The sequence below is a fragment of the Scylla paramamosain genome, chromosome 45 (genome assembly GCF_035594125.1).
Source record: "Scylla paramamosain isolate STU-SP2022 chromosome 45, ASM3559412v1, whole genome shotgun sequence".
NCBI classification, from domain to species: domain Eukaryota; kingdom Metazoa; phylum Arthropoda; class Malacostraca; order Decapoda; family Portunidae; genus Scylla; species Scylla paramamosain.
Genome location: NC_087195.1, coordinates 11,370,986 through 11,394,613, shown reverse-complemented (window position 1 = coordinate 11,394,613; position 23,628 = coordinate 11,370,986). Strand labels below are relative to the sequence as shown.

Sequence of the window (23,628 nt, the reverse complement as noted above, 5' to 3'; positions counted from 1 at the left end):
AAAAGTTGAGGGGGGGGTGTCAAGACACTTAGGGTCGTCGACAGAAAGGCAGTCCGACCTGGGGACATTTATGGTCCCCTCTCCAGATGGGGACTCCGAGGCTGGTGTAGGAGTCGCCATGATGATTTTAAAATTTTTGAGTGAAGGGTGTGTGTGTTATTAGGTGCTTGTAGTTTTGTGTGGAGGAAGAGAGTTGTCTTTAGAGGGCAGGCTGTGACTGCCCCCTTGTGTTGTGAGACACAAAGGGAAACGTTCATTGAGGTCACAGCTGGGTTTAATGATAAGTTTACAGCACCCTCTGAACAGTGCTTTAGACCTCACTGGGAGTAACTATCGTTTCGGTAGGTGTCTACTGCCTCCTCCTCTTAAGTCTACTCACCCTGACGCTGACAAACTGGTCATGCAGGATCACCCACGAGAGGAGGTACACGAAGGAGACGTGGGCAGAGTAGAGAGCCATGACGTCAGTGCAGTCGAGGATCTGAAGCGAGTAGATGTGCATGTAGTCTGTAACCAGCCACAGCATGCAGAAGAGGCAGCACCGGGTCATGAACTTGCCTGGGGTGGAGAGAGGGAAAGAGAGTGGTGAGCTGAGTTAGGTACTCGTGGTGGTGGTGGTGGTGATTAGTGAGACTGTAGAGCTTAAGTAGAAGTGAGGATGGAAATAAGTGTACTTAAGTGAGTTAGGTTGTAAATTAAAGCATTGAGTTGAAGTGGGTGTAGACCAAATGGTGTGTCCGTGAGGGAGAATTTGTGAGTGAATGAGTAAGTGGGTGAATGAGTGTGAAGGAGTTAGTGGGTGAATGGGTGAATAAGATAAGAATAAGATTAAATATCAAAGAATATGAAAATCTACTTCCACTCACAATCTTCAACGAATAATAATGAACATGACGAGCTGCTCAGTAACAGCTTAGGTTTGCTACACCATTTTTCTTCTTTTTAAGAGAATGAGTTATTTGAGAACGGCCTTCTGGCTGGTGAGAAGCAATGACAGAAGAGGGAGTGTGGTGAGTAACAGTGGCTACTGAGTTATAATAGTCAGGGCAGGCATTTTTTTTTTTTTCTTTCTGTTGACGTGCGTTTGAGTATAAGTGAGTGAGTAAGCGTGAGTGAGTAAGAGTGAGTGAGGGAGTGAGCGAGCAAGAGAGCGAGCGAGCTTTGAAAAATAACAACAACAAAAAAAACACCAAAGAGAAAATTAAGCGGAAGAGCGAATAAAGATCCAAACACTAAATGAAAACACAAAACACCAACTTTCAATTTTTTTTTTTTCATTTCACCAGATATCCGGTTCTCTCTCTCTCTCTCTCTCTCTCTCTCTCTCTCTCTCTCTCTCTCTCTCTCTCTCTCTCTCTCTCTCTCTCTCTCTCTCTCTCTCTCTCTCTCTCTCTCTCTCTCTCTCTCTCTCTCTCTCCGGCTCATGTTCCCGTGCTACCATTTTTCTCTCTCTTTCTTATCTGCCTTCCTGTCTCCTCCTCCGCAACTCGGTCTCGTGAGCACAAAGAGAACCCACCAAGGAGGAGGAGCTGCGAGACACGACCACAAAAACTCTCTCTCCCTCTCTCTCTCTCTCTCTCTCTCTCTCTCTCTCTCTCTCTCTCTCTCTCTCTCTCTCTCTCTCTCTCTCTCTCTCTCGTGTGCGTTTCAAAAAATACTTTCACCCAGTTTCTTTTTCTATTTCTGTTTGGTCCACTCTCCATTCATGTCACCCCATCTTTCCCACACTGACTCACCCACACGTCCACGGATCATCTTTTCCTTCCTTCAGGCATGCATTCCTTCCCCAGCCTCCCTATTTTCCATTTCACTGATTTCCTTCCTTTTCCATACGACAACATGAGAGAACGGCATGAGGGAGGGAAGCAAGAGGAAATAACTTAACTAACACTTTCATGTATAGCGCGCATTGCTGCTGGCAAAGGAGACAGAGAGAGAGAGAGAGAGAGAGAGAGAGAGAGACAGAGAGAGAGGAGAAAGATACATCGTCCCATCTCTCCTCTTACTCAAGATGAATACCTAGCATCACGACTCTCAAAGGGAGGTTATCCAAACAAAAGGACCGTGTTTTTACCGGATAATACCGGAAATGCAGGACGCCAAGGGAGTGTGAGTCTGTCTAGCCAAAATCTAGCCAGTCATGGCCAAGCAGATTAAAGATGAGGGGACGCTGAGAGGAGAGAGGGAGCGAGTCTCTCTCTCTGGAAGGCTCGGAATGGTGGTCATGTTCCTCGTCCTGCTGCGACGTGACAAATGGAAGGGAGTGACGGGTATGAAGGGACCGTGGAGTGATGCTTGTGCTGTGTGTGTGTCTGTGTGTCTGTGTCTATGGACCGTATTCTGAAATATTGCTGCACCACATCCTCACTACATTCAAAGGGGTCTTAAGTTAAAGTCACAAAGGTTTTTAAATGTCTTTTTACGTTTCTAGTGACAAATGAACAAGATTTCTATACTCAACGAGGTCAGTGTGTCATATTACACCAATCGTCATGAATTTTTTCTATGGACTGAGTGCAGTACTTTACTGATCATTCACCTACAATATCAAGATGTCTTAAAAGAAAAAAAAAAAAAAACTTTTTATGTAAATTTACTACATTTAAAATGGGGTGAGTTTCTGTGTTTTTAATCCGATTTTAGTTTTCTTTATAAGGAATTAAAGAATGAACATTCCTCTACTTTTCCAATTTAGACAATCCATGGATTCGAAAAATAATAGTACCTATGAATTTTGTATTAATGTACTCATTCTCTACTATTTTTTAATGTTTCCATCCTCCTTGTGACCAACCAATACAATCTAGAAGAAAAATCTAACTATCAAATGTTGCTGTTTTACTTCCCTGTCCAAAACTGCAAACAGATTTAAGATCGATTAAAAACTTTCCAATCTCAGGAATTTTGAAGTTAAGGCAATGCACTTTTGAGATACGAGCATTTGAAGTTTTCCTTACTTTGCCGCCCTTTAATCTTTTTGTGTGCAGTTTTTTTTTTTTTTTGGGGGGGCCAACAAATCTTGCTCTCTCATAATTCATTGTATTCTACATTAGTATGTGGTACAATGTTTCATTCTGATGGCCACTGCTCACCTTTTGAAAAAAAATATTATCCACACATGGTGTGGGTGTCATGAGGAGCCACCTCATTCGTTATTGCCAGCTTTTCAGTGTGCACCTGCCTCGTACTCTTCACCTGTTTCTATCTTTTCTTCTGTTTTTTTTTTTTTTTTTTGTATGTTGCATACTGTATTTCTCTGCATTTCCTTGTCTTTATTTTATCGTCTACTCCTTTATTTCAGGCTCTGTGATTATTCTACTCTTTATTACTAAGTCTTCATCAATTTCCGTTATAATAATTGAAAACAAAAGGAAGATTCCCCTAAAACTTTTTTTTTACCAATGAATTTCTTATCTTTAGGTCTTCCTCCCTTTTCAGGATTTACACCTAAATGAATTATAATTCAACTACTCTCTTCTATAATAATAATTTTTTCTCTTTTAATTCTTCTTTTTTTAAGTCTAATTACTCTTTATTTCTATCTACATGTCTTTGTTCCAATAATGCCATTATCATTTCCTTCATTTACCACTTCCATTAAAATTAAACCATTGCTAACATTTTCTTCTATCTTAACCTTTGTTACTTTCATTAATATGTTTGGAATATGTTTTCCTATTCCATATTTAGCCTAGGATTTTAAGTTATATTAAACTAAAGGCCTTCAAAGCCAAAAAAAAAGATAAATAAATAAAAATCTCTTTTAAAATCCTAAGTTCCAGTGTTTCCACACATCTTTAGATTTGCAATCTAATATTATTTATATTTTACTATAGAACCTAATAAGAAATTTTTTTATCTTGTTTTTAGATTTGCAATGTAACGCCTGCACTTCTCAGCCATCTTATTATGCAACGATGATTCTTTTCTGCAAATCATGAAGACATTGGTACACTATTTCATTTTTGGAGCATGGTCTGGTATAGTAGGAACCTCGTTAAGTTTAATTATTCGAGCCGAATCAGGTCAGCCAGGCACATTTATCGGCAACGATCAAATTTACAGTGTTGTAGTTACCGCCCATGCCTTTGTTATAACCTTCTTCATAGTTATACCAATTATAACTGGAGAATTTGGTAATTGACTAGTCCCTCTTATATAAGGAGCCTCTGATATAGCATTCCCTCGTATAAATAACATAAGATTCTGACTTTTACCTCTTTCTTTAACTCTTCTACTAATAAGAGGTATAGTGGAAAGAGGAGCTGGTACAGGTTGAACTGTTTAGCCTCCTCTAGCAGCAGTTATTGCCCATGCAGGAGCATTAGTTGATCTTGGTATTTTTTCTCTTCACCTTGGAGGTTTAACAGGTGTTGTCCTGGCAAATTCATCAATTGATATTATTGTTCATGATACTTATTACGTTGTAGCTCATTATGTTTTATCTATAGGGGTTGTACTCGCTATTTTTGCAGGTATTGCACATTGATTCCACCTTTTTACAGGCTTACCACTTAACCCTAAATTAATAAGAATCCACTTTACTGTCATATTCATCGGTGTAAATATCACTTTCTTCCCTCAACATTTCATAGCACTTAACGGAATACCTCCACATTACTCTGATTATCCGCCGATATTTCATGGAAGAAACCTGTGGAAGAAACAATATTTCATGTTGCCTACGCAACAATATCCTATGGAAGAAACAATATTTCATGTTGCCTACGCAACATGAAATATTGCTTCTTCCATAGGATCTATAGTATATCTTGTTGCTCTATTAATTTTTATAATTATCATTTGAGAAGCTTTAATTTCTAATCGTCCTGTTCTATTCTCCCCTTTCCTGCCTCTTCAGTTGAATGAAACCACTCACACCCACCCGCTGATCACTCTTATATGGAAATTCCACTTACTACTAACTTCTAAAATGGCAGAAAGATGTATAGGATTTAAGCTCCTACTAAGATTTATTTATCTTCTTTTAGAAAATACATTTATTAATGGCAACATGAACTTTTCTAGGCCTTTTAAGACGAAGCTTCCCCTTTAATGGAACAATTCATCTTTTTCCATGATCACATTATAGTTGTTCTTATTATAATCATTACCTTTGTGGGATATATCTTAGCATCACTTCTCAGAAACTCTCTTATTAATCGATTTATATTAGAACATCAAACTATTGAATTATTAAGAATTTCATTGCTCTCCCTTCTCTGCGACTTTTATACTCGTACCTTCTTGATGAAGTTAATAATCCTTCCATTACTCTTAAAACTGTCGGTCATCAATGATATTGAAGTTATGAATACTCTGACTTTCTTAATGTAGAATTTCATTCTTATATAACTCCTACTAACGAGCTAGACTTTTCTGGATTTCGTCTCTTACATGCAGATAATTGAACTCTTCTTCAAATAAATACACAAATTCGTATTGTAATTACCGCAGCGGATGTCATTCACCCTTGAACTGTCCCAGACGCTATTCCTGGTTGACTTAATCAAACTAGATTTATAATATCTCGCCCAGGATTATTTTATAGTCAATGTTTAGAACTTTGTGGTGCTAATCATAGATTTATACCTATTGTGATTGAAAGTGTAAACACAATTTTTTCTAAATTGAATTTCTTCATGTTCTGATTCACCCGATGACTGAAAGTAAGTGTAGGTCTTTTAAACCTATTATAGTATTGCGCCTACTTCTGGTGACAAGAAATTACTTAAATTTTAATATTAATTTATCATGTTAAAGTTATCTCCTAAGATATTTCTTAATGCCTAAAATAGCTCTTTTGCTTCGACTTAATCTTTATTTCTCCTTTTCTGTTATCATTAATTATTTTCATATCCTTAAATTTTTTTTCTATACCTTTTGAAAAAAAAAAATATTCTAAGATCACTGAGCCTTATCTAATCCCACAGTCTTCTTGAAAATTATAGCTAATTTATTCTCAAATTTTCTAGCCTTCTTCAAGAATCTTCAACTTTTCACTAAACTGAATTTCCACTTTTGTAGGGCTCCTATTTATTCCTTACCTTAATTGAGCTCCTCCTTCACGATGATCTCTATGCTTTACACAAAGAATTTCAAGCCCTTTTAACTTCTTGTTCTTCAGGTTCAACTATATTTTTCGTTGCTTTGTTTTCTTTAGTTCTTTATAATATTTTCAAGGTTTACTGCCTTACATTTTTACAAGGTCTAGACACACAGCAATAACCTTAGCACTTTCATTGCCTTCATGAGTAACTTTAATACTTAGAGGCTGAGTTAACCCCACTCAACATATATTCGCTCATTTAGTTCCTCAAGGAACTCCTTCTGTCCTTGTACCATTTATAGTTTTAATTGAAACTATCAGAAACATTACTCGACCCGGGACTTTAGCTGTACGATTACCAGCTAATATAATTGCAGGCCATCTTCTTTTAACCTTATTAGCTAATACTGGACCATCTGTAACATCCTCATTTCTTTTATCTATTCTTATTTTTTTCTCAAATTTTACTATTAACCTTAGAATGAGCTGTTGCAATTATTCAGTCCCATGTTTTTGCTGTCTTACGAACTCTTTACACCAGAGAAATTAACTAATGACATCATCTCACGGTTTTTACCATTTAGAAGATATAAGACCACGGCCTTTAACTGGTTCTATTAGGGCAATAATAATAAATACAGGTTTAATTAAATGATTTCACCAGTATAACATAATATTTTTTTGTTATTAAGACTTGTTGCTATTCTCCTTACCATATATCAAAGGTGACGTGATATTACTCGAGAGGATACATTCCAAGGACTCCATACCTCTGTAGTAGTAAAAGGCTTACGATGGGGAATAATTCTATTTATTGCCTCAGAAGTATTATTCTTTTTTTTATAATTTTTCTGAGCTTTTTTTCATAGTAGATTAGCCCCAACGATTGAAACTGGGATAAATTGACCTCCTTACGGTATTCAACCTTTCAGTCCATTTCAAATTTCCTTATTAAACATTACTATTCTTTTGTCTTGAGAAGCGACCGTAACATGAGCTCATCATGCTATTATAGAATCTAGTCACAGGCAAGCCATTCAAAGACTAGGCCTTACAATTGTTTTAGGATTTTATTTTACTCTTCTTCAAGCTTTCAAGTATTTTTGAGGCTCCTTTCACTATTGTTGACTCCGCGTTTGGCTCTACTTTGTGTGTGTGTGTGTGTGTGTAGCTACAGGCTTTCATGGTCTTCATGGAATTATTGGAACCTCATTTCTACTTTTTTTTTTTTTTTGTCAATATTTTTGTCACTTTTCATGTAATCATCATGTTGGATTCGAGGCAGCCGCATCATACTGACACTTTGTTGAGGTACTTTGATTATTCCTTTACGTCTTTATTTACTGATGAGGAGGCTATTTTTTTAATATATAAAGTATATCCAATCAGAAAGTCTAGAACGCCTAGAAAAAATAATTCTTACAATACTTTATTTTGTATTTTTACTAACTTTAATTATCTGTTATATTGTTATAACCTTAGTATCCCAAATTAAAAAAAAATATTAACCGAAAAAAAATCTCCTTATGAATGTGGATTTAATCCTAAAGGTTCAGCTTCGATATTTTTTTTTAATTGCTGTAATCTTTTTTTTTTTTTTTTTATGTAGAGATTACATTACTTTTACCTTCAGCATCAATTTTTTTTTTAACATTACTGAAGTATTTTCTTGATTGTTTACTAGAGCTCTCTTCTTATTCTTCTCTTAGGCCTTTACTACGAGTGAGCACAGGGAGCTTCAGAAGGATCTGATTAATACTTTAAGACCACAGTGAAATTGTATGACATATGAATTGCATTCATAAAGTGTTTTAGTAAATTTTATTTTATCTATTAGAAAGCGAAATTATCGCATTTAGTTTCTACCTAAACTTTGGCCTTTAAACCTCTAATAATTATGAATGAAACCAAAACAGAGGTACGTTACTGTTAAAAACAAAATTGAAGTAATTCTTCTAATCAAGATGGAACATTATGACAAAAAGAAAAGATTCGAACTTTTTTAAGCCGTTGAATTCCATTGATGTTTCTATTTTTATAGTGTAACACGTTACATTTTCATTTTAAAGCTGAAATATTTTTCTAAAAATACCATATTATTATTATTATTATTATTATTATTTTTTACCTTAAACTCAAAGTAAATATTATATCATAAGCGCCACAAGCTAACATTTTTTTTTTTAACTAGGACCCCTCACACGCAGCCAACGTTAAAAAAAAGAAAGAAAGGAAGAAAGAAAAATAAATTTCTCTCCCCACTAAAGTCAACTGCGTTCTTATAAGCCAAAAAGCTCCAAGCATTGTAAACTCAAGACTTAACAAAGAATTTAACATGTGGTTATTGCACGTAATGAACCCTCAAACCCCACAAAAAATGATAACTATAGGAACAAAAATCATTATACCTCTAAAACTTACCATTAATTTTAATAGTTTAACTTAAAACCTTGGTCTTGTAAACCAATAATGAAATTTTTTTTCTTAAAACTTCAGAGAAAAAGAGAAGATTTCTTTATCTTTAATTCTCAAAACTGATATTTTATTTAACTATTCTTTGATATGACCTTTCTTTTTATTCCCTTCATTTTAGTTTTATCTGCATTATTTACACAGTTAATTCATCCTTTATCTATAGGTTTAATTCAAACCATCAAATTTCTCTTTCAGCCGGATTAACAACATACACTTACTGATTCTCATAAATTCTCTTTATAATTTTCTTAGGAGGTATACTTGTATTATTCATTTATGTTACATCTTTAGCTTCTAATGAGTCATCCTCATTCTCATTCTCTTATTCGACCTTCCTTATTTCCATCCTTCTCTTAATTTATTTTTTCCACTTACTCTTTTCTGAGATCCCTTGCTAAACGAAGCTGTAACCAACTCTCCTTTATCATCTCTGAATATAGAATCATGAAAAGTTTTTATTATTAGATGAATCTTTATTTCTAATTTGATAAATTTCACCATTTATCATCCTTTATCTAATCCTAACTTTAATTGTAGTGGTAAAAATTACTAATTTATTCAAAGGACTCTTACGACTCTCTCCTTAGCGACAACACCTCTCTGAAAATGCCACCTTTTATTTCTCTAGCTGATATAACCTTACCTTCAAATATTTCGACTTTTTGAAACTTTGGATCATTGTTAGGATTGTGTCTTGTCATCCAAACTGCTGCCGGTTTATTCGTAGCTATACATAACACTGCTCACTTTGATCCAGCATTCTCTAGAGTAGCCCATGTCTGCTAAGACGTACACTGTGGCTGACTTCTCCGAACTATACATGCCAATGGAGCATCATTTTTCTTTATCTGTCTCTATATTCATATTGGACCAGGTATTTATTATGGATCCTATATAATCTTCCATGCTTGAATAGTTGGAGTAGTGATTTTATTTATAGTTATAGCAACAGCTTTTTTTTAGGTAATGTTCTCCCTTGACGGCAGATGTCATTCTGGGGAGCTACTCTTATTAATAATATTTTTCTTTTTTAGCTATTCCCTACATTGGTACAGATTTAGAATAATAAATCTGAGGAGGATTTTCAGTAGATAATGCCACACTAACTCGATTTTTCACCTTTCATTTCGTCCTTCCTTTCATTATTGCCGCTATAACTATTATTCATATTTTTTTTCTCCATCAATCAAGTGCTAATAACCCCTTAGGTGTATCAAGACAGTTAGAAAATACCTTTCCATCCTTATTTTACATTTAAAGACATTGTTGGATTCATTGTTATATTTACACTTTTACTTGTTCTGTCCCTTCTTAATCCTTATTTGTTAGGAGATCATGATAACTTTATTAGAGCTAATCCTCTAGTTACTCCTGCCCATATTCAACCACAATGATATTTCTTGTTTACATGTGCACTCCGATCTATTCCGATTAAGCTTGGAGGGGTAATCGCTCTAGTTGCCTCAGTAGCAATCATTATAATTTTACCTTTCACTCATACATCAAATTTTTGCAGATTAACTTTTTATCCTCTAAATCAATTTATATTTTGAATTTTAGTTTCAGTATTGATTATACTCACTTGAACTGGACCTTGACCCGTTCAAGAATCCTATGTTCTTACAGGCAAAATTTCAACTCTCATTTTTTTTTATTTTCTTTTATTATCAATCCCCTCCTACTCATAAGATGACATAATTTATTAAAATGATCATTTATTTTATTTAAAATAGACTTTTGAAAGTAGCAGAAAAGCAAAAATATTCTTAACGATTGTGTTAACACATTATTTTAATTATATTTATAAATTAAATACAAAACATAAAGATTTTACCCCAATAAAAAGCAATAAATAACTCATAGAAACTGGAAGAAATCTTTTTTCAAGCTAAATACATCAATGTATCGTATCGAAGCCGAGGTAAACTTCCTCGAACTCACACAAACATGAATGCCAAAAATATAGACTTTAAATGAAATATTATCCTGCAAGGTCTTCTTCCTAAAAACACAATAACGAAAAGAACTCTTATAAAAAAAATTTCTGAATATCCTGCTATAAAAATTAAAGCAAATCCCCCTCTCCTATATTCCGTGTTGAACCTCGAAACTGACCCTGATTCTCCTTCTGTAAAATCAAAAGGTGTCCGGTTAGTTTCCGCTAAACAAGAAGCAAACCAAATTAACCTCAAAGGTAACGATAAAAATATAAAGCAAATATAACATTGATATTTAACAAATAACTCTTTACAAAAGCCACTCCTGCCAAAACACAAATGATTGAAACTAAGTAAATTACAATCTCCACTAATAACACAAAACAATTACATTCAGTTGTTTTATTATTTATAAAATGTATTCTATTTAACTAGATCCTAAATCCAGCACATATTATCTGGCTAAATAGTATTTCAATTATACAAAAAAAAAAATAATAATTACTTAATCTTTTCGTGCTACTTTTTTTTTATTTTTTAATTCCAGAAGATAGAAACCGACCTGACTCTCGCCGGTCTGAACTCAAATCATGTAAAAAATTAAAGGTTGCACAGACCTTCTTTTATAGCTGCTGCACTATAAACACATTTTAATTCAACATCAAGGTCGCAAACTTATTTTTTTGATAAGGACTCTCAAAAAAAAAAATAATAATAAAAAAAAATAAATAAATAAAAATAAATAAATAAATAAAATGACGCTGTTATCCCTAAAGTAACTTGATGTTGTAATCCTTAATATAAGGATCACTTACAAACTCTAATCACATATAATTGTCCAATTAGAATAGCAGTTATTTTCATTTATACCCATAGCGCCCCAACCAAATAAACCTTTTAAGTCTATTTTTATTATTTTAATTCATCAAACTTATTAAGTTTATAAAGCTTTATAGGGTCTTATCGCCCCTCTAAAAAATCTAAGCCTTTTCACTTAGAAGTTAAATTCAATTTTAATAAAAGAGACAGACTTTTCTTTGTCCAACCATTCCTACAAGTCTCCAATTAACAAAGTGATGATAATGGTACCTGTGCACGGTCAACACACCGCGGCTATTGAACATTTCATGTCAGTGAGCAGGCTGCACCATAAACAACCTCAGAAAGACATGTTTTGATAAGCAGGCAAGAAATAACCTTTGCCGAGTTCCTTTTTTATTCCATTATTTTATTATAATTCATTCTCTTTATTTCATTTTTCTCAAATCATTTTACATATTCATTCTACTAATACACTCATTACTTCTTAAAATTTTACGTTAAATTCAATATTCTAGTACTTTATCAAAGCCATAAATAAATTATTTTCTTTCTCCTAAATCTAAATTCGAACACTTTAATTTCATAGCTACTTTTAAGCCTAAAAAACATTATTTTAATTTTTTTGTCCTATTGATTAATTTTACAAGTGCTAAGAAGCTCGTCCCTCCTACCCTTAAATATATAATAAACCTTTTCAACGTAACTGAAACGCTATACTAACTTTAGGTGTACTTTGATTCTCCTGTCCAGGCTCACTTTCCAGTAAGCCTGCTGTGTTACGACTTGTCTCATCTTAATAATGAAAGCGACGGGCGATATGTACATGCTTTACACCTTACATCTAGCAAGCATGTTAAACTTACTTTACAATCAAATCGTCCTTCTAATTAACCTTTAAATTCATTTTCCCTACTAAATAAAATTTATCGTAACCCATTTTAACTTAAGCATTAGCTGCACCTTGATCTAATATATTCAACATTATTGATGATTTATTCAGTAATAATTCTATAAAAATGACCTAATTGTTTCATCAGTCTGATGATAATTTGAATATAAATTATTTTGTTTATTTGTTTATTTCTAAATTAGTTCGTGTATCAGTGTGTTTATGTAGACGAGGATTAAGCTCAGTACAAGGTGCGCAAGATGCACGTCTTTGTGACGTGGCAGTGGGGAGGTGAGGTGAGGTGGCAGCAGGGTGATGAGGTGGCGACGAACGGTCAGCCAGGGTTAGTTGCTGTCCGCCCTAGCCTGAAGTGTGTTGTGATGGATCACTGGATGTAATATTTATTCAAGACTTGGGATTATTGTATTATGCTGGTATGTATGGCTATGTTTGGTTATAATAGTACTGTGTGGTGGTTTATCAGCTGGTGTTCACGTAAAACATTTGTGATGTTCATCGACTAAATGTTTGTATTAGTGATGATCTTTTATGATTACAGTGTTAATGTGATTGTGCGGTCGGCTATTAAGATTGATAGTTACTCAGGGAATATTTCATGTATTACAGTTTATGAATCCAACTACTCGTTCGGAAAGTTCATGGAGGCAATCCATATGCGGCAGGAGCTACCGTTGTGAGTTATAATTCTAATGATTATTATAAGTGAAAATCAATACGGTTGATTGGTTATATGATTGATTTTTAATTGTACTTAACATATGGTGAATTCTACAAACATTCATTCTCAATTTTCATATTGATCTACTTATTAATGATGCTTGGGTACTTAAGATGAAAAAAAAAAAAACTTTGAGATGTGTTTATTTTGACAGGTCCAAACGCTTGTAATAAAGAAGTTATGGCAGTGTTCAAGCTGTGTTAATGGATGCCTCTATACACTAATAATGCTGGTATACATACTAATGTACAAACTTAAGTAATATTCTTCGTGGTGTATCTATTCAAAACAGGTTTCTCTGACAACACTACATCACCGACAAATTCTTCACATTTTAAGAACATAACTACAAATACTTTGGTTACAAAATTACTTTTTGGTATAATAGTGTGTCTAATCCTTGTTTAAATACAATTCCTTATTGCTTCAACTTTAATTTTATGACATAATTTTCATGTAAAAAATAATCTGATTTCACTTCTTTATTTTTCAGGCCCACCTTAAAATTATATATATATATATATATATATATATATATATATATATATATATATATATATATATATATATATATATATATATATATATATATATATATATATATATATATATATATATATATATATATATATATATATATTGTCATGGATCGGGGTTCCTTTACACGTTACCACCTGCCGATCACATGCGACTCCTGGTTGAGTCTCCAGGTAGACTAGGGTAGGACACTCAAAAGAAAGCACAGTCATAAATATTTGACTTATATTTACACAGTAATTACAACAAAGGCCTGGCTAGCTATGGCTACACTCAGTGGCGCGTGGGCCGCACACAGAAAGAAATACCTATTCCTTCGGAAGTGAGGCCAATGCCCGGTCCTTTTACGTTGTGAGAGCACAGCCTTACGTTAAGTTACTGGGTCACGGAGGTACGAGTAATTAGCCGGCACTATGCACCGTGTCACTATGCCGCGCAAGGAGCGACGACCACGTGGTCGCTGGGGTGACTGGAAATGCGGTCTTGTGAACAGGCCTTATTACAAATAACTCACCCAAGGCGTTCCACTGGTGTACTCACTCCTCCAGTCTGCTTCGTTGAAAGCCAGCTTCGTCGGTCAAGGCTTCGGCTTACCGCTGCACCACGCTGTCCTTTCTGCAGGCTGGTTCGGGAGGAGTCGAGGAGGGCACGTCTTGGGCGCTGGGTGACCCGGCTGGGAGTGAGGCCTGGCAAGGTCATGACCCGCTCACCTCGGCCCGCGCGCATTGATACAGGCTCCGCCCACCTGCCCGCCTGACAAATGGTTCTCTCCTATGACGGGGCGGTAATTTATTGCCCTCTCAAATCTAGTGTTCCTGTGCTCTCATATATATATATATATATATATATATATATATATATATATATATATATATATATATATATATATATATATATATATATATATATATTTAACAATAAACCAATATATTCTCATTCAACCTTAGAGTGTAACTGCAACTGCTGCCACAATATTAATAAGGCTTTAACTCACTGCTAAATCTTAATTTTCTAAATTCTTTAATATTACATGCTGAGAATTAAACTTGATAAAAATAAATCTCTTAACATCAATATTCTTATTATATTTATCCTAAACTACAAAGTATTACGTGCAAAAACTCTGATACAAAGTCAGTAAGATCATGGGAACTTCAAAAAATAATCAAACTTTTAACAATTTCAAATTAATCATTAAATATATAAAATAGTAATATCTGCAATTAGCTACTTACGATTTTTTTTAAATTATATATATATATATATATATATATATATATATATATATATATATATATATATATATATATATATATATATATATATATATATATATATATATATATATATATATATATATAAATAAATAAATGATTACATAAATTATATTATATATAAATACATATATAAATGAACCTTCTGAACAAAAAAAATCACTTTTATATATAATTAAAGAATTATATAAAATCTTCATCTTATATAATAAATCTATGAAAAGTTTATCTATATAATTTTAAATGTTTATATATAACATCAACTATTACTTAAAGACTATATTACAATAAAAAAATATAAAATAATTGTATATATTAAAAAAAATAAATAAAATAAATTCCTGATTGATTAAAAAAAATATAACAAAATAATAATATTATTAACATAATGCCAAGCTACAAATCTATAATAATAATAAAAAAAAAACTGATCTCAAACTTAGCAATATCCCATTTCTTCCCAAAGATGTCCCTCTTATTGTTCTCCGAAACTGTGCCTCCGTGCTTGCACCTTGCCTAGTCAAACTCTTTCAGCTCTGTCTGTCAACATCTACCTTTCCTTCTTGCTGAAACTTTGCCTACATTCAGCCTGTTCCTAAAAAGGGTGACCGTTCTAATCCCTCAAACCGTCGTCCTATTGCTCTGATTTCCTGCCTATCTAAAGTTTTTTGCATCTATCCTCAACAGGAAGATTCTTAAACATCTATCACTTCACAACCTTCTATCTCATCGCCAGTATGGGTTCCGTCAATGAAAAATAAATAAATAAATAATAATGCATAATAAAAATTAATGATGAAAAAGCAATCTCTCTCTCTCTCTCTCTCTCTCTCTCTCTCTCTCTCTCTCTCTCTCTCTCTCTCTCTCTCTCTCTCTCTCTCTCTCTCTCTCTCTCTCTCTCTCTCTCTCTCTCTCTCTCCTTTGCTCGAGCAGCTCAGCTCACTCGGCACTAAATAAGATCAAACAAAATATTTCAAAAAATATAAACATGACAAAAAGTGAAGTAAGGGTCCCCGCTGTGAGTACCACACAGAGAGAGAGAGAGAGAGAGAGAGAGAGAGAGAGAGAGAGAGAGAGAGAGAGAGAGAGAGAGAGAGAGAGAGAGAGAGAGAGAGAATGAAGAAGAAAAGGAAACACGTTTGGAAAAACGGAGACAGGTGAAGAAAGGAGGTGCAGATGAGAAAGGAGTAGGAGGAGGAGGAGGAGAACAACATCAACAACAACAACAACAACAACAACAACAACAACAAAAGCACCACCAGCACCACTGCCACCATCACCACCACCACCACCACTACCAAGAGACACAGCAAAAAGTCAAGTAAAGAAAGGGAGAAAGAACATGAGGTGCGAGGACTAGGTAATATATTGTCGCCGAGGGGACTGGTACTAGCAGTGGCGGTGGTAGTGGTAGTGGTGGTGGTGGTGGTCGATGGCGCCGCTGCCTGCCTGGAGGAGCGGAGTGCACGACAGAGTCATGTAACGTCCTGTCCACTTGGTTAAAAATAGCTATCACGTGCGGGGAAAAAAGGTAAGGAGCCGTAAGGAATCGAGGGGAAACTTGAGTGTAGTGTGGAGAACCTGGGTGTGACAAGGACGTGGTGCTGTTGCGGTCAAAAAGTCGAATATATAATCTGCATCACTTGTTTCCCGTGTGGTTAGCGTTTTTCTTTCTTTTTCTTTCTGAACGAGCGGTAAAGAATCGTGGAGAGACTTGGGTGTGGTGAGGAGTGTACGTGAGGCGTGCGCTGGTGTGACAAGGGCGTGGTGCAGTAGTAATCAGAAAACAACTACCTTCTCACACTTACTATGTGATACTTTTTTTTCTTCTTCTTCTTTTTGAGAATGAGCGGCAAAGGATCGAGGGCAGACTTAAGTAGTAGAAGGAGGGCAGGTGTGGTGTACGTGGGTGTGACGAGGGTGGTGCAGTAGTGGTCAGAAGTCATGACCAAACTTCCCTAGTATACTGGCTATTGCTGTGTTCTCTATTTCTCTTTCTTCTTCCTTATTTATTTTATTTTTTATTTTTTTTTACCCTCATTCCGTCTTCATGTACTTTTTTTTTTTTTAATCATCGTGAACCTCTCGTCTCTCTTTCAGTTGTCCAGTTTCAGCAGGAGACTCAGCAGATTAGAAGATACAAGACTGAGAATAAATACTAAACAGTGGCACTGAGTGTGTTGTGCTACTCGACTCGTGGACGTGACTACATGAGTGGGTGTCTGGACTAAGTTTGTAAACATTTTGAACTTTTGCCAACCTCCTTCATTCGTGATATAAGATAAATTGTTATGTACTAGTTTATGATAAAAGCCGTGGCCAATAATCTATCTGTCTGTCTGTCTAACAATCTATTTTATTTGTTTGTCTATATGTCTGTCTAGCCGTCTAACTATGTCTGTCTGTCTCTCTATCTGTTTGCCTGTTTAGCCATTTATCCATCAGTCAATTTATCTATCTACCTGTCTAACCGTCTGTCTACTTATACGTTTGTTTAGCCATCTACCTATCAGTTAATCTATCTATCTGTCCATCTATGTATGTATGTATGTATGTACCTATCAATTCATTTATACGAGTAACGAATAAGTATAAACGCCGAGGAAGTATGGATGAGTTGGTGATGAGAGGCGAATGCTTGGTGACAGATGTGCGAGGTGAGGGTGCAAGCTGATGGTGGGTGTAAGTGGAGGTCTGACAGGGCTACTAAACACTGCCTAGGAAATATAAGCTAAAAATAGACAGCAATTTATGAGCTGTCAGAGAGAAATGAAATGGGAAGGGAGAAGGGTGGGAAGGATACATGGCTCAGGTAGGGGACGGCTAAATTATACCTCAAGGAGAGAAGGAAACATGCGCCCAGAAAAAAAGGATATTTATGAAGACAGTGTGAGTGAAGATTGAAGGATTCGAAAGTTGATCATCTATTCTAAGTTTAATTTCTTCTTTTTTTCTTTCTTTGTTACTGTCTCTATGAGTATTTCTATATGCATGAGTAATTGACAGCAAAAAAGAAAAAAAGGACAGTCAGGAAGACAAAACCAGAAGACTAAGTAAGGAATACAAAATTAACTATTATCACTATTTGTGTTGTTTTTGTTTACCTATTATTTCTAACAAGAAAAGAAATTATCTCCGTTAACTTTAGCCAGACTCAAATATTCTCTACTCCTTTACTTTCTACGTACAGATTCCCGACTATTTCTCGTTGAATTCAGTTTACTTGATTCCCAACTTCGATCACAAGGCCATGGAAACGTGAGACAGACAGGCAGACCGACACAAACGTAGCGCTCTTTGTAATATATTTGAAGGAGTTTACCTGAGTGCCCTAAAGGGACCTCGCAGCCACTCTCTTAAGGGTTTCTCTAACTTATGAGCTAACAAAGAGAGAGTTGGCGCCGAGACTGCACGTGGGAGGGGCTTAGGGAAGGGATGGGAAGGGAAGGAGAGGAGAGGAGAGGAGAAGGGAGGGAGAGAGAGAGAGAGAGAGAGAGAGAGAGAGAGAGAGAGAGAGAGAGAGAGAGAGAGAGAGAGAGAGAGAGAGAGAGAGAGAGAGAGAGAGAGAGAGAGAGAGAGAGAGAGAGAGAGAGAGAGAGAGAGAGAGATGGCAAAGATAGGAAAAGAGACAGGAAGGAGAAAGGGTGAGAGGAAAGTAGAAATGAAGAGGACTAAGAAGAAGGAAGGACATGGAAGGAAGAAAGGGAAGAAAAACATGACATGGGCAGGGAGAAGAATAAGGAAAAAGGAAAAGAGGCATGGAGGAATATAGAAAGGAAGGGACGTTGATGAATACAGGAAAAAAAAAAAGGAAACGGAAGACGAATGATGAAAGGAATAAGTGATACGTAAAAGAGAAAGGAAAAGGACACATGAAAAGCAAAACGAGAGAAAAGAGGAGAGGCAAACAATGAACAGGGAAGGAAAAGAGAATCTCGAGGAGTGTCCGTGAGTAAGAAAGATGGACGAATGAGGGGAAGGAAACAGACAGACGAGGAAACTGGAGGCGGTGAAAGGAGCAGAGGAGGGAGACGAGAAGGCAGCAAATGTATAGGTGTGAAAGAGAGAAGCACGTAACGAAGAGGGAGAGGAAACAGACACACACCAAAAAAATGAAGGAAAGAAAGTAAGAAAATGAAAGGCAGAAAGAAAAATAAAGAAAAAAAGGAAGAAAGCAAAAACAAAAAAGTAAAAAAAAGAAAAGACTGAAATAACAAATGAACGAAAAGGAAGGAAAGGAAGAAAAGTGAAGATGGAGACAGAGAAAGCGCAAAAACTAACAGAAAAAAATGAGTTTTAGATGAAGAATGGAAAGGAAACAGGAAGACAAACGAATCGAGGACAGAATATAAAAAAAGTGCAAAAGAGAGAAGAGAGGAAGTGAAGAGAAAGGGGGGAGGGAAGAGGGAGTGGGAGAGGTGAGCGAGAGTGAGGAGAGGGAGAGGGGAGAGAGGGGAGACGTGCATTCATGACACGAAAGAATTAATGCATGATTCTCTCTTGCTTAATGAACACCAACTGACGCCAGGACACCAGGAGGAGGAGGAGGAGGAGGAGAAAGAGGAGGAGGAGGAGAAGGAGAAAAGGGAAGGAAACGGGAAAAACAACAACAACAACAACAACAACAACCTACATTCAACCAGTTCCTATAAAATGGTGACCGTTCTAATCCCTCAAACTACCGTCCTATTGCTTTAATTTCCTGCCTATCTAAAGTTTTTGAATATATCCTCAACAGGAAGATTCTTCAACATCTATCACTTCACAACTCTCTATCTGATCGCCAGTACGGGTTCCGTCAAGGCCGCTCTACTGGTGATCTGGCTCTCCTTAATGAGTCTTGGTCATCCTCTTTTAGAGATTTTGGTGAAACTTTTGCTGTTGCCTTGGACATATCAAAAGCTTTTGATAGAGTCTGGCACAAAGCTTTGATTTCAAACTAACCTTCATACGGGGGGGGGGGGTTCCACTCATACTGTTCTTCTAGACAGGGTGGAATCAAAAGCTTTTCGTCTCATCAACTCCTCTCCTGTAACTGACTGTCTTCAGCCTCTCTCTCACCGCCGCAATGTTGCATCTCTAGCTGTCTTCTACCGCTATTTTCATGCTAACTGCTCTTCTGATCTTGCTAACTGCATGCGTCCCCTCCTCCCGCGGCCTCGCTGCACAAGACTTTCTTCTTTCTCTCACCCCTATTCTGTCCACCTCTCTAACGCAAGAGTTAACCAGTATTCTCAATCATTCATCCCTTTCTCTGGTAAACTCTGGAACTCCCTGCCTGCTTCTGTATTTTCACCTTCCTATGACTTGAATTCCTTCAAGAGGGAGGTTTTGAGGATACTCAAGATTCATCAATTTTTGACTACTACTTTGACCCTTTTATGGGACTGGCATTTCAGTGGGCATTTCTTTTTCTGTTGGATTTTTGTTGCCCTTGGCCAGTGTCCTTCCTACAAAAAAAAAAAAAAATTCACGATGCTAGTGGTAAAGGAAGGTGACCAAGGGATACCACAGATCGTACTTGTATGCCCTCTGTTACCTTTCTCGGTACGTGTAATTTTGACAGGCTGTAGTGGAAGTTGTTGCAGTTTTCAAGGGTGTTTTCATAGTTCCAGTGATAGTTTAACAGGCTGTAATGGAAGCTGTTGGGGTTTTCAAGTGTTTTCACTCGAGTGGTGGAAGTTAAATTAGCAGATGACACAAAGTTAGGTGGTAAGGCGACGTGCGATGAAGACTGCAATGAACTTGAGGAGGAGCTTAACAGACTGACGGAGTGGAGTGGTGAGTGGCAGATGTCTGCCTCTGTACTTGGAAAAATTAAGTTTGCAGTGGAGAGAATAATCCAAACTTTAAATACCACACACACGCTCTCTCTCTCTCTCTCTCTCTCTCTCTCTCTCTCTCTCTCTCTCTCTCTCTCTCTCTCTCTCTCTCTCTCTCTCTCTCTCTCTCTCTCTCTCTCTCTATATATATATATATATATTATACATATATTGGAAACTCCGCCATCTTTATCGCGTGGTGGCGAGGAAGCATCCACTCCCTGCCCCACCCCTCGCCTCGCCGCGCCGCTGGTTGGTGGAATCAGCCTATCCTTGCCTGACTGCCACGTCTCCCATTGGTCGGCGCCGCGGAACTGAGGCATCTCTAACGCTCCGCTCTCTCCCTGTACTCTGTTCACGATCGCCTGAGGCACAAGCCCCCCCCTCACGGCGGAGCGTGGCGGGCCCTGGATTCTGTCCCCACTGGAGATAGAATCCACCACACCTCCTGAGGTGTGGCGGAGGGTTTGACATTGTTTTGGTGACGTGATAAACACTGCCGGACACCTCACTCTCCTACACACACTTTCAAGTTATATTATATTTATATTGCAATTACAACAAAAGATCAAACAAGTAAATAAATAAATAAATAAATAAATAAATAGATCAAATAAAATAATAAAATAAAAACATGCAGTCGTGTTGACAGGAACTGGAGATTTTTTTAATATACACAAATTTAAAACATTTTACTTCAAAACTGATGAAAGGTAAGAGGAGCCTGCTCTCAATAAACAGCATCATAAGCAAAGCAGGACGGTCTGCCCATCATCTTTCATTCTAACACTGTAGTTCCTTCACCCAAACTTTGCCCCCCCTCCCTTCCATCCCACCCAAATAACACTCTTCCTTCACCCAAACTTTCCCCCCCCTCCCTTCTCCTCCCCTCCCTTCCATCCCACCCAACTAACACTCTTCCTTCACCCAAACTGTCTCTCCCCTTCCCCCCTTACGTTACCTTACGTTACTCTCCTACACACTTCACGTGTTACTGCTAATCCCTCCACTCCCTCACCCAGGCTGAATGCTTCCTTCCCCCCCCCGCTCTCTCTCTCTCTCTCTCTCTCTCTCTCTCTCTCTCTCTCTCTCTCTCTCTCTCTCTCATATATATATATATATATATATATATATATATATATATATATATATATATATATATATATATATATATATATATATATATATATATATATATATATATATATATATATATATATATATATATATATATATATATATATATATATATATATATATATATATATATATATATAAGAATTATTGAGTAAAAAGAGTGTGAGCAATGCAAGGCGTGGTTGAGGTGGCATCAGCGACGCAGCCTGTTAGGCCAAGGCAAGCCACAGGCCTGGCCGGCTGAGGGTTATGGTCCCACTGGGAATTAACACTGGCTCTGCCGCTCTCTTTACCACGTTTCAGGTGAGGGGTTGCATGTTTACAGTCCAGGTGTCCCTAAGCATCTCGAGATGACTAATATCATTTTCTCGGCCGCCCACAAATTTACAAGTGTATATACTCGTCACTCCGTGTCTTCTTGTCATCAAGTGCTAACGATGTGATGATAAAAAAAAAACTCTGACGATCTATTTCTTACTTTTTAAAGACCATAATAGCAGCTAACAAAAAAAAAAAAGTAGGTCTACAGATGACAGTTCGTGTACTAGGCATCCAGAAATGTATCTAATCTTGTTAAGTTCCCTATTAAATAGTCACTACCACTGGATTACTGTTTCTGTCTAGCCACACACGAACATGCGCATATTCACGGGCAGCAAACACGCAAGGTACACTCAAATACTCCGGAGCAAAGCTGCCTCATCTTGTTTCATTGATCAGCCCACTCTTGCACACTTTCAAACCAAAGCCATTTTTTATTTACTATCGACGATTTTATATTCGAATCAAAATTTAAATGACGTTTGAGAACTTTCGGCCAAAATTCGTTGAGGGCCGTGACGGCCTTGGGCGCCGCACGGGGGGAGAAGGTGGCTGTCTGGTCCGGCCTGGGGCCCAAGGCAAAGAACTGGCAGCAGGTCCTTCTTTTCCTTTGCGGCCTCAAGCTTCAATAGTAGTCGTCCACTTGCAGCGCCTTACACTAGGCAAGGGGTCGCCATAAGCAAGAGATAAATGTTTGCCATTCAGCAGATGTTGCCCGGAGGGGGGAGTCCTTATGGGGAGTAAGGGCTCTTTCCATAGAGTCTGGTGGAGGGTGTGTACGGGTCCCTTGATTATGATGGCGCCGGGCTGAACAACTCGCCATGAACGAGGGCACGCCGTGCACCATGCACCAGACACTGGCAGTACGAGGGGTCCTTTAGGGGAGAAAAGGGCTCACTTCATGACAGTGGTTGGGGAGTGGTGTGTGGTGGGTCATTGCTCATGGCGACCCGTGTGAGGCGCGGCAAGGTTGCATCGTCACTGCCCTCACACCCAGGGACTGGGGTGGACCCTTGGGGAGGAAGGGTTCGTCCTGGTACCTATGTAGGTAGGTAGCCAATGTGGTATAGCTATCGCCGCGCCCGCATCGTTATCGTGGAAACTCGCATCGTTATCGTGGAATCGGATCGTTATCGCGGAATCGCATCGTTATCGTGGAATCGCATCGTTATCGTGGAATAGCATCGTTATCGTGGAAACTCGCATCGTTATCGTGGAATCGGATCGTTATCGTGGAATCGCATCGTTATCGTGGAAACTCGCTTCGTTATCGTGAAATCGGATCGTTATCGTGGAATCGCATCGTTATCGTGGAATCGCATCGTTATCGTGGAATCGCATCGTTATCGTGGAATCGCATCGTTATCGTGGAATCGTATCGTTATCGTGGAATCGCATCGTTATCGTGGAATCGCATCGTTATCATAGAATCGTATCGTTATCGTGGAATCGCATCGTTATCGTGGAATCGTATCGTTATCGTGGAATCGCATCGTTATCGTGGAATCGTGGAATCGTATCGTTATCGTGGAATCGCATCATTATCGTGGAATCGCATCGTTATCATAGAATCGTATCGTTATCGTGGAATCGTGGAATCGTATCGTTATCGTGGAACCGCATCGT

At 37.2% G+C, this 23,628-nt stretch overlaps 1 pseudogene; it reads left to right on the top strand.

The window, feature by feature from the left end:
* The first annotated feature begins 6,602 nt into the window (after positions 1–6,602).
* Positions 6,603–7,396, top strand: LOC135094275 (cytochrome c oxidase subunit 3-like; annotated as a pseudogene).
* Positions 7,397–23,628: the final 16,232 nt, after the last annotated feature.